Here is an 18,025-nt window from a genome sequence, read left to right as displayed (position 1 = left end):
TCCGTGCGCCATCCTCAGCATAACTCTGGGTACTAGTGGCGCATTAGGACCTCTGCCTTCAAGGCCGCACGCGATGTTCACCAGGACCCTTCTCTGGTTAGTGTGGTAGGACTCGGATAAGGAAAATACATAATAGTACTCTTTCGTACAGCTGCAGGCAAACCCTGGTCCCTTTATTCCGGTGAGTACATTACCACCACCACCGTGCGCTATCATAATCTGCAGACTTCTTTGGATTTGGGGAGGGTCCAAAGGCTGTCACAGCAACATCAGTCAGCACTCTGCGCCATGCCCAACAACTCAGGAGCTCAGATATATAGCCACAGAGAGCACTCCGCTATTTCTGATGGCACTCCCAAAAATCAAGTGTTGGGGCCCTTCCTCCTGTTCTTCAATACATCAGTCTTATCAACCAATTTGAGCAAAGCAACCTTTCCATTCCTCCTAAGAGACCCCAGTTTCTGCAGCCGAGCCATTTGTTGTGCTATCCCGCCTTTCATGCAGTGTTACAGGTGCCTCCTGCTTCTGTTCCACTGCCAGGACAATCGTTGCCAGGTCCTCCAACTTTGTTCTGCATTGTACATTGCGGCTTCAATTGCAGTAGCTTATTTATATAAGTTAGGCATTTCCCAATTTAACCAAGGACCCCTTTCCTTAGGTCATCTTGGTGCCAGTACAGTTCTTTAATGGAGTATTTTGTGAAGCAAAAAACACTGGCTCTTCTTTTTCACCTTCCCTTCCCGGTGACTCAGCATGCAATGTTGGAGCAATAAACACAGTAACAGGCCTTACAGATAATATGCCCCAATTAAACAGATGCAAAAAGAGCAACTGATGGACAATGTTGAACAATGTCAAACATTCACCCCAGTGCAGAGATCTGTGCTGAAATCCATCATTTGCTTTACTCCCATGCCATTCCAGTTTAAACCCAGCCATGTGCAAACCAATCTTGATAATGCTACCAATGGGAACAGTCCAGCCCGAACTGCTAGGTCAGGTCCTCCCTGGACTGGAAACAAGTTTCCTGAGACAAGTTTCGGGGATTCACCCCACATCAGCCAGGCTAGTTTAAGTCCGATGGCATGGAGAGCACGGGAACCCACGTCTGAGCATACCTGTCCTACCTGGGGTGACATGCAAAAAGAACAATTGATGAAAAGAATGTTGAACAATGTCAAACATTTTCCCCAGTGCAGATATCTGGGCCTAAATCCATAGTTTTTTTGCTTCTGGTGCCTTTCCAGTTTAAGCCCAGCCATATGGAAATCAGTCTTGACACTGCTACCAGTGGGAACAGTCCAGCCCAAACTGCCAGTCCAGGTCCTACCTGGACCAGAAACAAGCATCCTGCGACTGGTTTCGGGGTTTCACCCCTCATCAGCCAGGCTAACTTGACTACAGTCGCATGGATCGCATGGGACCAACGTCTGGGCAAGAATATTAGATTTAACCCAGATATCTAGACTGGGGGTGAAAGTTTAATTTGTTTTGCATTCCGTCCATCATTTGTGGGTCTTTTGCTTTCTCGCCCTAAGTGCACAGGGTATGCCCAGCTGGGTGTCCTGGGCTCACAGTGCCAGTTGATTCAAGCTAGCCTGGCTGATGAGGGGTGTTATCCCAAAACCGGTCCCAGGCTACTTGTTTCTGGTCTAGGGAGGACCTGGTTTGGCAGTTCGGGCTGGACTGTTCCCATGAGAATTGGGGATAAGACTGATTTGCATGTGGCTAGGTCTAAACTGGGGTGGCATTGTGAGCAAAAGAACAATGGATTTAACCCAGGTCTTTTGACTGGGGTTGAATGTTTGATTTGTTCAGCTTTCCATCCATCATTTGTGTTTCTTATGGTTTCTTGCCCTAAATTGTATTGTATTGTAGGTGTTATTTATAGAGTGCACTTTGACCAATAAATGTATCCTTGCGCTAACCTATTTTGTAAGATGTAGCAGATGGAAAGCTAAACAGTGGCAGTTGGTGGGGAAATAGCCGGGTCTTCAGTGACTTCCTAAATTTTTGTAGATCAGTTAGAGAGCGTAAGGAGGCTGGAAATCTATTCCATAGCCAGGCCTGGGCAGCGGCCAGAAGTTCGATGGTAGGGACATCGGGATTTTGGTGCAAGGGCCGCAAAGACATTTTGTTGTATTTCTATTCATCTTCAGTGAATTGGAGTTCATCCAATCCAGGATGTCAACAGCGCATGCTTGAAAGTTTCTGATAGTATCCTCCTGATTATTATTCAATGACAAAATTAATTGGGTGTCTTCCGCGTAGGTCATTAGTTCGATGTTATACATTTTTATGAGTGTAATCAAAGGTTTACTGTAAACATTAAACAAGATAGGACTTAGGGAAGAGCCCTGGGGGACACCAGGAGTTGTTTTTCTGAATTTGGAACGAAACGGGGGGAGAGATATGGCTTGATAGCGGTTGTGCAAGTATGACTTTAGGCAGTTTAACATTGGTCCCTCCAAACCCACTGATAAGAACCTGGATGTGAAGATATGATGGTTAACGGTATCGAACGCAGCCAATAGATCTAGGAGGACAAGGACAGCTGATTGTTCAGTGGTCCTCCTTAGCTGCGCAGATCATGGGGGTTACTGTACCATGACCAGGACGGAATCCGAATTGCTCCTCCTCAAGCCATGCAGAGTCTTCTAGATGTTGGGACAGCAGTGAACTTATGCTCCTTCCCAAGGTTTTTATAGGGAAAGGAAGAAGGGAAATAGGTCTGAAATTAGTTCAGTCTGCGGGATCAGAAAGAGCTTTTTTTAGCAATGGTTTTGCTATTACTTTCTTCCATTCTTCCAGCAGTCGGGTACCCTCTGGGTTTCCAGAGAGTCATTGCAGAGTTGTCTAATGGAACCTTCCAGCTCTTCTTCCCAAACTAGTCACTGCTTTGAGGGCATGGGGTCCAGCGGGGATCCTGATTTAATAGCTCTAAACAAGGTTTTGAAGTCTTTGCTGGAGATAGGGTCCAGTCTGGTGAGTGTCACCAGAGGTAATTCGGCAGGAAAAAGATCTAAGGAGGGAGGGACAGGAAGTAGTTTCGAACTGTGGGATTGTGCACTCGAGTGTGTAACTGTTGGTATGTTATTAATCCCTTCCAAAATAGTTGTGATTTTGCTGTCAAAATATTCAGACAGGTTGTCAAACAATGTCTGTGACGGAGTGATCACTTGCTTGAAGCAGGATGGATCGGTAAATTCTTTAAGAATTTCGAAAGTTTTCTCCGCTTTATTAGGGACAGCGGTGAACTGCTCATAGATGTAATTTGCTCTGACCTTACTTAGTTTGTTTTTATATTCGTTCAGTGTACTTCTTAAAATGAGCGTATCCATCTCGAGGTACTGGCGTCTCTATTTCCTTTCCAATGGCCTACATCTGAGTTTCACATTTTTCAGCGTAAGATCGTACCAAGGAGCTGAGAGATTTTTTGGTTTCTTCTGGGTAGTCAGGGGTATAGTTTCGTCTAGACTTTTTATACTTTCCATTTCAAATCTATTATAGTTCACCTCCGTCAAATCTGTTGATGAAAAATATGGGATCCTAATGAAGGGTTTGTTTTTAATTTCAGGGAGCTTATTCCAAGCTCTACCTTCTATTGTATTTCCTACGGGCTTGGCGAGGGAACAACTTTTAGCCGAGTGCAGATTGAAAGTAATTAGTGAATGGTCAGTCCAGCAAAGAGGAGTGATTTCCTGCGCCGGGTATGCCCAGTCGTGGGTCCTGGGCTATCTGAGCCACTTGATTCAAGCTAGCCTGGCTGATGAGGGGTGTTATCCCAAAACCGGTCCAAGGCTACTTGTTTCTGGTCTAGGAAGGACCTGGCGTGGCAGTTTGTGCTGGACTGTTCCTATGAGGAGTAGGGTCAAGACTGATTTGCCCATGGCTAGGTCTAAACTGGGGTGGCATGATGAGCACAAGAACAATGGAATTAACCAGATCTCTTGACTGGGGTGAATGTTTGATTTGTTTTGCATTCCATCCATTATTTGTGCATCTTTTGCTTTCTCATACTAAGTTTGCCTGACGTGGGTCCCGGACTCACTGTTCCACTGGGCTCAAGCTAGCCTGGCTGTTGAGTGGTGTTACCCTGAAGCTGGTCCATGATGCTTGTGTATGGTCCAGGGAGGACCTGCCTTGGCAGTGCAGGCTGGTCTGTTCCCATGAGGAGCAGGGTCAAGCCTGATTTGCATATGACTGTGTCTAAACTGGGGTGGTATGGTGAGCAAAAGAACAATGGATTTAACCCAGATCTCTTGACTGGAGTTGAATGTTTGATTTATTCCACTTTCCATCCATCATTTGTGCGTCTTATGCTTTCTCACCCTAAATGTGCCGGGTATTCTCAGCTGTGGGTCCCGGGCTCAGTGTGCCACTGGATTCAGGCTAGCCTGGCTGATGAGGATTGTTAGACTGCAACCAGTCCCAGGATACTTGCTTCTGGTCCAGGGAGGACCTTGCTTAGCAGTTCGGGCTGGACTGTTCCCATGAGGAGCAGGGTCAATACTAATTTGCATATGGTTGGGTCTAAACTGGGGTGAGATTGTGAGCAAAAGAGCAATGGATTTAACCCAGATCTCTTGACTGGGGGTGAATGTTTGATTTGTTCTGCATTCCGTCCATCATTTGTGTGCCAATTAAACAGTTAACGGATATAGTTAGAGACCCTACATTATCATCTCAGACGGTGGCTGCATGCAGGGTTAGATGCTCAATAAAAACCTAGTCATCGGATACAAAATCTCCAATAGTGGGAGCCTCAGTCTGACAGCCGCATGGAAACACTGTCTCTCAAAAAAGACACCAAACTCATCCTCTCACAGACAAATGACCCAACGGCCATCAAAGACAGGTTCCAAAGTTACAAGAAGGATGTGGCCATCTGGATGAACAACAACTATCTCAAACTCAACACAGACAAAGAAGAAGTACTCATCTTTGAGAAAGGCAGGGCACCCTATGGAACAACGAATGGTGACCACCCGAGCTGGGCCCTACCCACAAATCCACCAAACACTCCTGCAACCTAAGCAGCATCCTCGACAGCCAGCTATCCATGAAGCAGGTCAGCAGTATTTCCTCTGATTGTTTTCTCACCCTCCGAATGCTCAGGAAAGTCTTTAGATTGCTTCCACCCAACACTAGGCGAACTGTCACACAAGCTTTCATCACCGGCAGACTCGACTTCGGTATCTCCATCTATGTAGGAATCGCCACCCAACTCATGAGGAAACGCCAGACCATCCAGAATGCATCAGCCAGACTCATTCTCGAGCTCCGATGCAGAAGCACATCACCTCTCACATTAGGAAACTCCATTGGCTACCAGTCGTGAATAGATGCTAGTTCAAGCAGCTCAGCTCACCCACTCTTACAAGGGACTACGCAGCAAAGGACTGGGCTACCTCAACAAGCTAGTGCATTTCCACCAACCTACCAGGGAATTCCATTCCAGATTTACTCCCCCTAGCAGCTACCCAGCACATCCACTGGACAAACAGCAGAGGTCGCTCCATCTCCAACCTAGTGGCTAAGATTCTGAAAGTACATGTCGTGCTTGTAGACTTGCTGCATTTCATTTGCTAATAGCATACATGCCAACATTTTAGGACAGGGACGTGGGAGATTTAAAATAAAAAATCGGGAGAATGAAAATTCCCCATTGACTTCTATTGTAGAAAATGCAATTTCAGGCGGGAGACAGCTAAAGTAAAGCCCTTTTTGGTTTGGAAAATCGGTAGACTCCCGCCTGAATCGGGTGTATTGGCATGTATGTAATAAAGAAGGGCAGATTGTGTTGTGGGCTCGGTTGGGCAGTGTCTGGAGTCTTATCTCCGGCACGCCTGAGTTTTTTCACAGGTCTTTAAAGACCATTTGCTTATTTACATACATTTGTAAACTGGTTACAGAGGCTTAGATTTTTTTTCTAGTTCCAGAACCCTCTGGGCCCCCACTCTGCCTATTCCTTTGCGGTAGTGTGAGAATCCATTTCAAGAAAAGGCATATAGATTAAGGTTGTCAAAAGAAAAATGCCAGCCATTTGTTGTTTAAAGAGCCTGCAAAGACCTCGTCTTGACACTAACTAGGGTTATAAATGAAAAAGTATGTATTCATTAGTAATGTGACATTTCTGTCTTTGTTCTCTTTAATTATCAGTCATGGATCATTCAGGCATCCCTAGAACACAATTACAAGTGCTTTCTAATTATATTTGCTGTTCGAAGTATGCATTGATACGTGCTGAAAATATGGCTTTAGGTGACTGTTTATTTTTGTACTGTCTGGATATCAAAATAATGACCTGGCAACCTTAATCATAAGTCTGGAAGTTTGTTGCAGGATCAGCACATTATTTTTTCCTTCACCCTCGATCACTGATTAACGCCATAATAGCAATACTTTAACTTGTATCTAAAACCCTACGCCGCCGTCAATAATATGCTGAGTTACTTTGAGTGTCTGGGAATGCACAATGCATTCAGATAACTCACTCCTCATCCTCGCCCTTCACTTTCACGCTCACCCTGCACTCACACAGCGATCACAATGTACTCACACTGATCACCATGCACTCACACCATTCACCATGCACTCACACCATTCACCATGCACTCACACAATTTGAGGTGCTGGGTTTTTAGGAAGCCGGTGGTGCCAGGGGATAACACCCGAAGACCTCTGAGTTCTCTCTGTTCCGGACCACAGAAACAAAGAGTCTTCAAGGTGAAGTCAGAGATCGAGTTTTATTGGCTGCAACCAAGTAACAAGTGTCCTAGAAGTACAACAGCACGGGATGTAAGTTCTCAGGAGACTGTTCTTTTTTACAGAACCAGCCTTCTCCTTATATACAGAAATAACAGCTGCAGGCAAGAATTCTTGAGTTTACAATAAGGTCATTTACATATTTCCACAATAAAGCAAAAAACAAAGTCTTGACGACCAACCCACATTTTAGATGTCCAGTTCGTGATGGATTACCCAGCCAGGCCCAGAACTCCCATCAGATATCGATGAAACCCCAATAAAATCTGGCACCTCCTCGTCGTAAAACTGGCCATAAACAAGAAACATGGACAGGTGTACGTGTGTGGATAACATGGTTTGTATGTAGTGAATGGTTTATGGCATGTTGTGCCTTGATGCTATCTTATTCGGCCACTGGGCGAGGGACTGCCTGAACAGGTTCAGCTGGAGGCAGTGGAGTCAGCTCGGCCAGGTCATGGGGAAGTCAGCTAAGGTGGACGTGTCCTTTCCAAACTCGGCCTTAATCAATTGACTATATGAGGGCAAGCCACAAGATGGATGCCGTTCACAAAATGGAATCTGAGATTTCGGGACGAAAACCATGATTTAAAGGTGGTAGCATCACTCAATCACGACGCAAATGCATAGGGATAATGTCCTAATCATTACCGGTCTGTAGACACCAAATTCGTCATGGTACGATGATATTTTGTGACACGAGTGTCGGGCCTCGGTACCGTGTTACAGCAAGGTCCAGAATTTCAGAACCACAGACCCTCCTTTTGCCCTCATATAAGGCAATAACTCATGCTAATCTGAGTCCAAATCTGTATTCATGAAGTCATGGAGATGCTGCTGTAGCATCATCCTGTTACTCAATTCGTCCCTTGACACAGGCTTCCTAATACATTATGTAGCACAGAGGCCACATCTTGCAGGAGCGCACTGCACAAACAGGCAGAACAGGAACAGAATGGCTAAGATCATCCCAACGAATATCAGTGTTTTCCATCCCCAGGCAGGTATCCGTTCCCAGAACCATCCTAGCAATGACCAATCCCCTTTATCCACATGAATGGAATCAGAGATTTTGTGCAGTTTGGAGATGGCCTGGTACACTGTTGGAGCATTACCAAGGATGAAAATGCAGCAACTGGATTGGATCACTCTACATACCCCTCCACGGTCTGCAAGTATGACATCTAGGGCAACCCTATTTTGAAGAGTCATAAGTCGGTCTGACTGGAGCTCTGCAGTCAAGTTGCTAAGGGCACTAGCCGTTTCAATCACGGCGGATTCAACTACCCTCGTCAATTGGCGGATGTTCCTGCTGTTCACCATAGCCCCCCAAAACGGCAGAAAACCCTTTGCGAAGTCTCCAAACTCTTGACCCGCAGTGTCGTCTTGACTCACGACACCCCTAACTGTCCTTGTCCGATGGTAATCTGCCTCGGCCGTGTAGGTGGGTGGCAGCAGAAACGCGATAAAACACGTGCCCGAGAAGTCAGGGGTCAACCATGTATATGCTTTGTCATGGCAGACGAAGTAGGTAGCCTTAGCCGCTAAGAATGAAGGGTATCTCTGAGAGGAGAAAACATAAGTCTCAGTACAGACACTTTTCCCTAACTGGGCTCTAGGGTTGTTGCCATTTCCCTGCAGACATAGGTGACCTCGGTGGGGTACTATCCAGACTGGGAGGATTTCTTTGCTTTCAGACTCTCAGCCAAGGAAATTCCAGATTGAGTTATATTCCATCTGCTGTAAGGCGTCAATTCATCTTTGGGAGTCGTTCTAACTGTGTCGATATCTTTGCTCATATTTCTGATTCCTGCCACTAGTGCCTTGTTGTTTGAATTTTTCCCTGGAACATATGGTTCAAGGGAAAACAGGAACATGGTCTGGAAAGCCCACAGAGAACCAAAATAACTAAATGGCAGGACAAAATACGGGATACCCTTATCTGTGGTGTGTGGCATGAGTCCACATATCCAACAGTTCGTAGTGTTCATTACAGATTGGTGCTGGTGTAGGAGTTGGACGAATGAATTATTTACAAATTCTAATCTTCTGGCAGACTCGTGTTCAGGTAGGGGGTGAAAAGAATGCGGGGAAACAGTAGGAGGAGGTGTGGGCTGAGTGTTGTATACAAAGGTAACTCGAAAGATGAACAGAGCATAGCCACTAAAAACATTATTATGCTACACAACATTAAAATGCATATGACTAAGAATTGTTTTCTTGCCATTTTAGCGCATAGTCTCTTTTCAAAGTTCGTAGATCTAGCAGGTCTCTCTACCCTCGGAAACTCCATCCTCTAGTTGCTGCCCACGGTGGGAGATTGATTCTGCCAAGGAGTGCTTTCTGTTCAGCCCAGGGTAATTCCCTTGGACCAACCAGAACCGTTGACCTAAACGTCTCCAGCTGCACTCCCCAGACTGTCAACCGCAACCCTAGCAGCAGAACCGGATGGCGGTTCGAAAATCAAAAATGAGCAAGTTCCCGGGGCGAGAGAGCTGTATAATCAAAAGGAAAATTTTTTTTTATTTGTCCATAGTCATAGGTCTTGGCCTCAAGTTATAGCGGTTTCGGCCAGGCGCTGTGTGATCTGCAAACAGTAGTTCAGGCTCAGTAGTGTCCAATTGCATTGACGGTGGCACAGATCCTTGCAGAATGTGATCACTCTCCTTTTCTGTACCAGTTCCTTTCAGTCGTGCATCGCTGAAGGGTGCAAAGCGTGGTACGGGCTCAGTCTCTGAGTCAGCAATTCCCTCCTGGACCCACCGGTCATATGGAAGGGGCAGCGGGACCCGTTTACAGTGGGCGCCGTGCACCCAATGTTTTTTTCCGTGGACACGTACTGCAGAGCGGGTAGTTAGCAGGACTTGGAAGGGTCCGGTCCAGCGAGGCTCCTCGTTCTTGGTTCGCCTGAAGTTCCGTACTAGGACCCAGGAACCAGGTTCGATGGCGTGGCCTTTATCGTCAGACGCCGGTGGAGAGGAGCTGTGGACCTGTTGGTGTAAAACACGCAATTTAGTTGTCAATTCGTGCAAATAGTCAAGCAGTACAGGGTGCTCTATCTCACTGAGTTTCTTAGGCCTTGGCACTCCCCATATATTAGCTGGGCGGCCGAACACTATCTCGTGAGGGCTAAGTCCTAGTCTGGAATGGGCAGTCATTCTGGTAGATAGGAGTGCTAAAGGCAGGCGTCAGGCCATTTAAGACCTGTGCTGGCTTGGATCTTGGCTAGTTTGAGTTTTAGGGTGCCGTTGTAGCATTCTACTAAACCAGCTGATTGGGGGTGATTTGCGGCGTTGAACTTCTGGTGTATGCCTAGACACTCACACACTCTCTTCATCACTCGTCCCACGAATTCACTTCCATTATCACTCCAAACAATTCTAGGCATACCATACCTAGGGAAGAATTCTTTGACCAGGGCTTTGGCAGTTGACAAGGCAGTGTTGTCCTTAAGGGGATACGCTTCCACCCACCTGGAGAAGGCGCAAACAACAACAAGCACGTATTTCAGATTGTTGCACCTCTCCATGTGGATGAAATCGAGCTGCAAAACCTCGAACGGGTACATTGGAGGCGCAAAATGACCAGCTGGAGTTGGAGTTCCCCTACCGGGATTGTATTTCAAACACACCATACAGTTCTTGACCACATTCTCTGCGCATTTCGGGATTCCACTATTCTGCCATACTGGGGCCAACAACTTACAGATTCCTTTCATACTGATGTGAGCCATCCCATGAGTCATCGTCACCACTGCAAGTACATATGCATCGGGTAACAGCCATCTTTGATGCTCTGACAATTCGACCCAATAACCATTCGCATCCAATCTACCCTTGCTTTCTCTCCATTCATTCACCTATTTCTCAGTCGCCTCGGACTGTATGGACTTCACACTTTCAATAGTGTCCTCACACATACCCACATCAGCAATCCATCTTGCAGGACCTACAACATACATTCGACTCATTGCGTTCCTTGCAGTCTCTTTCGCAACTTCATCTGCGAATGCATTCCCACGACCAACATCATCTTGAATCTTTCTGTGTGCACTGCATTTCACAATTGCAACTTGTAGTGGCAAGGTCAGTGACTCGAGAAGCTCGTTAACTAACTGACCGTGCTGGATCTTTGCACCATGCGATGTCAGGAACCCATGTTCACGCCACAATCGTCCGAAACTGTGAGCCACGCCAAAGGCGTATTGGCTATCAGTATACACATTCACTCGCTTTCCTTTTGCCAACACACACGCTCTTGTAAGTGCAATCAACTCTGCTGCTTGCGCAGAATTATGGGGAATGCGCGCAGTCTCTACAATCGTGTACAATGTTGTCACCACATATGCTGCAGTCGTATCACCATTTGGCAACTTGAAACATGAACCATCAACCCATAAAGCATCATTACATTCAGGAAGGGGAGTGTCCAATAAGTCTACTCTCCCTTTTGTCTCTTCTTCTGTCCTAAAACAGCAATCATGTTTTTCGACCACATCTGTCTCTGCTGGAGTGGGCAATAACGTGGCGGGGTTGAGTGTATCGCACCTCTTTATGTGAATGTGACTTGCTAACAGTGTCAGTTCATAACTTGACAGTCGAGCACTAGTTAAGTGCTGTGTCTTCGTTCTGTTTAGTAAAATGTCTACTGCATGTGGGACCTCAACGATCAGAGTGTTATTCATTACTAATCCAGCAGACTGTCGAATACAGACAGCTGCTGCAGCAGTGGCCCTCAAGCAACTTGGTAATGCCTTAGCTACAGGATCTAGAGTCGCTGAGAAATACGCGCATGGACACTGTTTGTCCCCAAAGGATTGTGTCAAGACTCATAATGCACAACCTTCCCTCTCATGGACGTATAATGTGAAAGGTTTACTGTAGTCGGGGTTGCCCAACACAGGAGCCGAACACAACGCATCACGCAACTCGTGAAAACTCTTCTGACACTAACAATGAGAAATTTGGTATCCATTGTCTGCAATATGATGTAATGCCCAAGAAAGCACGCACTTCTCTCTGTGTCCTCGGGACACCTAATTTCGTAATTGCCTGTATTCTCTCGGGGGTCAGTCTCCTTCCCTCCTTCGATAAGATGTGACCTAAGTAGGTCACTTCTTGTCGACAAAATTGTAATTTCGAAAGAGAGGCTTTGTGCTTCATGTCACATAAATGACGCAACAACGACAATGTGGCTTCCTTGCAAATCTCATCAGTATCTGCAGCGATCAGCAGATCGTCTACATACTGAATCAGAGTCGCACCATCATGTAGAACAATCGTGTCAAGTTGTGATTTCAGAGCTTGACTGAATATAGATGGACTTTCACAGTAGCCCTGAGGAGCGCGTTTGAAGCGCAAGCTTCGTCCTCCTAAATTGAAGCCAAAAATATCTCTGCTCTCCTCAGCAATCGGGATGCTGAAGAAAGCGTTCTTCAAATCAATCACCGAAAACCAAGTGGCTGAAGCTGGAACCATTGTCCATAGGGCAGTAATGTCGGGAACAACTGGAAATTGTGGCACAACAATTTTGTTCACTTCTCTGAGATCAATTACAAATCTGTACACAGGTGGCTGCGAGGGATCAGTACGCTTTAGGACAGGCAAAATAGGACTGTTACAAATGTTGCCTGTTGTCTCTTCAATGACATCTTTCTCAATCAGATCGTAAATGATCGCTAACAAAGCCTTTTCACATTCGCTAGATATCTTGTATTGGGGAATACGTGGCAACCTAACGTTAGCTCTCAATGTTATGACATACGGTGCTATCTCCAAAAGACCCACATCATTAGAACCAGTAGCCCAAAGTATATCTGGAAGAGATGACAATTCAGTTGGAATATTCTCCTTTGCCAAATACATTGGAGAAATCACTTTCTTACCTAGGGTAAGTTGTACTCCCGAAGGAGAACAGTACAAAGTTGCATATAATCTCTTTAACAAATCCAAACCTAACAAGTTTTCGCCACAACCTGTTGTAAGAATGAGGGGTGCTTCTAATTCACATGGCCTGACAGAAAGGGGCACAGGACTAGAAATTGGGTTTCTAACCGGGGCGCCAGAAAAACCTACGGAAACATTCATTTCGCCAGACAAAGGTGCGCCAGGAAGTTTTGAGTGCATAATCGAACTTTTCGTAGCACCAGTATCCAGCAGAAATGGTTCTGACACTCCTGATGTGATCACCTCGACATAAGGTCCATTCTGATCTACTGGAACTGAAACAACTCCCTCTCTTTGTCCATGGCTATCCTAGCAATTATTACCCTCATTCTCGTTTTATGCGTAATAGTCATCAGCATAGTACTGAGTTGTCCTAGAAGACGCATTATTCTGTTGGTCAAAGCTGTTCATAGAATTCTGAGGCGGGAAAGAAGTAGTATTCGGGGGGAAATTTCCACGGCCCCTACCCCTAGGAGCCTGATGAACACCTCTACCTCTTGCGCCAGAAACACCATTTAAACATCGCGATAAAGCTGGACAACTATTCTTGAAATGACCCTCTCCCTTGCAATACGCACACTGATTCGGACCATACGGTAAACGCTGTTGAGAAGACTCATTTCTTTGTGAGTTTCTCGAATACTGCTGAGGTTGCTGATAATCGGGCTGATTAGTAGTGCGAGGCGGATAGGCTTGCTGGAGAAGGACTTTAGTCTTCAAATCTTTAGACTTTTTGTCTGCCTTATCTAGCTCGTCTTTGCGCCTATTTTCATAGTACTGGGCTGTGGCTAAAATCTCCCCTGACGTGGAAACAGCCCAAGCACTCTCTGAATCTTTCAATTTATTACACAGTTCAGGAAGTAGATTATGTACGAACTTATCTACAAACAATCTTTTGCCACCCTCGGTAGCCATATCCTGACCACTATGATCGACGAAAGTCTCTTCAAATCTCGTGAAAAAGTCAGACACATTCTCATCTTTTTTCTGCTTGCACGCAGATAACTTATCCCAATTCACACGCAATTCAGGCATTAAAGTCTTCATATAGGTAATAATTCTACCAGGAAGTTCACCTACCAAAGGCTCGGGTTTAGAACCACCAACTTGTCTAGCATCAGCAGCGGCAATATTAGCCCATGTGTCACCTAGTTCTTGATCATGATTTGCATGACGAATCTTGCTCCATAAGGGTTGTGGGACAACATTCCCGAACAACATGTCTACATCTGCTAAATTCATTATACATGAGCTTGCAGTCTGTGATAACTCCTTATAATACCCTGCAGGATTTTTACAGGGATCAGGCAACGTTTGTTTGAGTGCTAAAACTTCAGATCTTTTCCAGGGGACATGTACCCATACACGCTGGAAATGCCGTGGAATGGGTGGATTTGCATTCGCATCACCTTCCCTCCAAACTGGGGGAACCTCTCTCATGGGGTACTGTCGCGGCTTTTTCCTACCTAATATGTCATCCTCATATAGTGATCTAGATACATTTCCCTTACTCCTATAAGATAACAATAAATCTATTGCTCGTTCAACATCAGCACCTACAATCATGCCTTCATAGAACTTGAAACGCATACGGAATAATTCCTTCATTTTGCGTTTTGGATCATTTGTCTCCAAAACTTCGCAAAGATATACACACATCTCTTCGAATACGTATCTCTGAGTGGGTGCATCCCACTGACGGAAGACTTCCATAACAGACTGAACGTCATACCTAACAGTGTCAGTAACCCATTTGCGTGCTAACTCATTCAGCACTTCTCTTTCCTCGTAATCAGGCAGTTGACTACGCAACTGTCTACGTCCTGTTTTAGGGGTCGTTTTAGGCGACCCAAAGAAAGGTGAGAACAGACCAGTGACAGTACTTGCCACTCTCTGTCGAACAGAAGGAGAAGCTTGCGGAGAGGCAGACGTGCCAGAAAAGACAGGCTGATGTGAAGAGGAAGTCGAGGCAATAGCAGAAGAAGTCGAGGCAGTGGCAGAAGTAGTATCAGGATAAACAGTTGGAGCGGTAGGCAAAGTCGTAGGAAAAGTAGACGGAGTATGTAGCAAAGGCGGCGGCCCTTGAGAGGGCTGCGCCGGAGAAGTAGGAACCAGCTGAAGAGGAGCTGGTGCTTGTGCAAGAGCTGCATTTCGTGCGCTGGGGCGCGGTATAACAAAGCGCTTTGGGGGTGCAGTAATGCTCGATGTATATGGGGGTGGTGAATTCAGTAAATGGGACATTAATGGATCTTTCTCGGATGTTCTCTTTGAACCTTGTCCCTCATGCGGCAACATTGGGTAGCATTTATCTATTGCTAACTTCTTGCTTCTGAGCATTTGTTCACTCTCTTGCTCTTCCTCATTATCCCTGTATGCAATGGCAGCTTGCACCATTGACATACCTCTTTTATTTTTCTTAGCTAATTTCATTTCTTTCTGTTTGGCTTCTTTGCGCCATAGGCGAAAAGAGTCAAACATCGCCGGCCGGGCTTTCTTCTTAAACAGTTTGACCTCGAGGTTATCTAAAACTTCTGCGTCAAAGCTACCATATTGGGGCCAATTTAAAACACCATCCTTTCTGGTGTATTTCATCCATACTTCATTATACGTGATAGGACCTACTCCGTGCTTTATATAGAGCTCATATGTTGGAGTTCCAATCGGAGGAACCGGACACAAATCCTCTAATCGGGAGTCCTTACTACAACCAAGACAAAACAAGTTTCCAAGTCTGCTAAGACCAGGCATCTTCGCTCTCTAGTCTAGCTTCAAACTTTAAAGGATTATCGAATACGATATTTTCGTGAATACACAAATCCCTTGGTTTTGGCGCTTGCAAGTTCCAAACAAGGTGTATCTCAAAGATACCAAAACTAAGAACAAAACTAAGGACTGGGAGACGCTCCACTTATACTTAACTGAAGTATTGAAGATCGATGACGTCACTAGAAGACTCGTCTATCGTTTCGCTCTACCAAGGATCACTGGGTCCAAAACAGGGCGATAGTCAGGGCAGCAGTCCTTCGTAGCCGTCGGGACGCGGGGAACCTCGCAGCAAAGACCTTCGGAACCACGTCGACATACAGGGGTCGCTGAAGTGGCTGGCCGTCCTCTGGAATTTCCACACGAAGCTCCTCACGAACATCTGGCTTGGACCGATACCGCTTGATACCGCCCCGAGTTGGGCGCCAACTGAGGTGCCGAGTTTTTAGGAACCCGGTGGTGCCAGGGGATAACACCCGAAGACCTCTGAGTTCTCCCTGTTCCGGACCACAGAATCAAAGAGTCTTCTAGGTGAAGTCAGAGATCGAGTTTTATTGGCTGCAACCAAGTAACAAGTGTCCTAGAAGTACAACAGCACGGGATGTAAGTTCTCAGGAGCAGGGGCGGTGGGTGACATTTCAAAGTGGTGGGGCGCAAAGTGATTTGCATCCAGCACCGTAGCGAGCGAGCGCAGCGAGCGAGGCCGAACCCTAAAAGGGGGATTTGGGGGGATAACCCCCCCCAAGAAAATTTTGAAAAAAAAGAAGAAAAATCGTGCATTTTCAAGCAAATTTGAGAAAGCAGGAAGGTTAATAAAGCAATTGTGAAAGTGCAGTTATTACATTAATAGATGGCATAACATAGGTAGCTGCTTATTCAGTATAACCACAGACCTTAATACATTTCGTCCTATTACGCTCAGGTGCTGAATTCAGACTATAAGACTTTCATGAAAATCTCAGCTCTAAGAGTAGAAGAAGTTGCACGCAGTTGGGAAACAGCCTTCACAAAGCTTTGGGAAAATGAGAGGCAATTACTTTAAAGCAAACTGAAAGCAATGCATCAAGTAGTAACTTAAAGCAATGCATCCAGCAAAACAGTGCATGCAGTCAACCATACAAAAGTAAACTAAAGCAAGTGTGAACCTGTGAACCTTCACTTTGAAAGCAGGGTGCTAGTCAACAGGCCAGTCACATACATTTAAACTGAAGAAGAGTACACCTCAGCATGCAGGCACCAACATAAAAGCACCAAGCATGTCAAACAGTTTAATGAAAGAAAAATGAAAGCAATACATCCAGTAAACTAGACAGTGACTCAAAAGTAAACTGAAGCAAGTGCACACTGAAAGGAATGCACAGTCATAAGTCAGACATTCACATAAAAGCAACTTACCAAGACACCCAATCAATTACATGGGAAAAAACTTGAGCCAATGCACCCAGAAAACCAGACCAGCACACCAAAGCATCCCACCCCTGATAGGATGGCAGCTGTGCTCTTAGGGTCACCCCTCAGTTTTTTGGCAGGGTTGAGAACCCCCCAGTTTTATGCCCTGTGCGCCTGAAGGGGAGACAGGCAAAAGGGGTCATAATGGGACATCTGGCACAGCCACTTTGTAATCGAGGTCACCGACCCAGCTCAAGACTGAGTTACAGGCTGATCTTAAATCTTTAAACAACCACAAGGGTCACCAGCTAGTTGGTTCTTGAGCCAAAAGAGTCCTCAGCTCACTCTTTACATCGCGCCTGAGATGACATGACAATGTCCATTAATCCGGAGCAACTGTGGGGACTGGTCTGGGTCCGACTTGGTACGAGCAGGATACAAAAAGTAACGGGTAGGTGGTAACCCACTTCAAGTGAAGGAGCTGTAAGGAACCTAAGTGCACTGGTGTTGATACCACTAACAGGGCAGCTCTGGATTTCTCAGGGTGGGTATCAGCTGTGTGATGAAACCAGCATGTGACGCAGTTACCTCAAACAAACTAAAACCAATGCACTCATCAAGACAAGGAGTTACATGAAATCAAATAGAAAACCACCATCAAGCCAGGTAGTCACCTAAAGGCAAATTGAAGTGACTGCACACTATGGGAAGTGCACTTCACCAGCCAGCCTATTACACTAAAGGAAAATAAAAGCAATGCTCCCAGTCTGCTAATTAGCTTCCGCAACCCATGGATGGGTGGGGTTGGGAATGGGCGTAAAGTGCCTTTTACTTCAACTATATCACTTCTGTAAATACAACACAATTTCCAGTAAAACCAATAGCATTAACATCACAACAATATGGAGAGGAAAACAGATGATCAGTAACAGTAAACACATTGACTGATCAGGCAATGTGCCTTTACGGGCAGGGAATGAACCCTTGGTAATGTAATGTGTACTCTGTTTTCATGCTGGTTTCATACCCTTTCTGCTAGATACAGGAATCAGAGACTGGCTGATTGTATAGCAGTCGTGAACATGTAAATGACTCTACCATAACTCCACTGGATGGAAAACATGCTGATTTCTTAAATTGCTAGTCCCTCGCTGTTGATT

General features: G+C 45.6%; 1 protein-coding gene across 2 annotated transcripts in view; it reads right to left on the bottom strand.

The window, feature by feature from the left end:
- PMCH (pro-melanin concentrating hormone) overlaps positions 1-18,025 on the bottom strand; it is a 105,107-nt gene that overhangs the window by 29,990 nt on the left and 57,092 nt on the right. The window lies entirely within an intron of this gene.

This window comes from Lissotriton vulgaris, chromosome 1_1 (genome assembly GCF_964263255.1).
Source record: "Lissotriton vulgaris chromosome 1_1, aLisVul1.2, whole genome shotgun sequence".
NCBI classification, from domain to species: Eukaryota; Metazoa; Chordata; class Amphibia; order Caudata; family Salamandridae; genus Lissotriton; species Lissotriton vulgaris.
The sequence above is the reverse complement of the archived record's forward strand: the minus strand, read 5'-3'. Positions and strand labels throughout refer to the sequence as shown.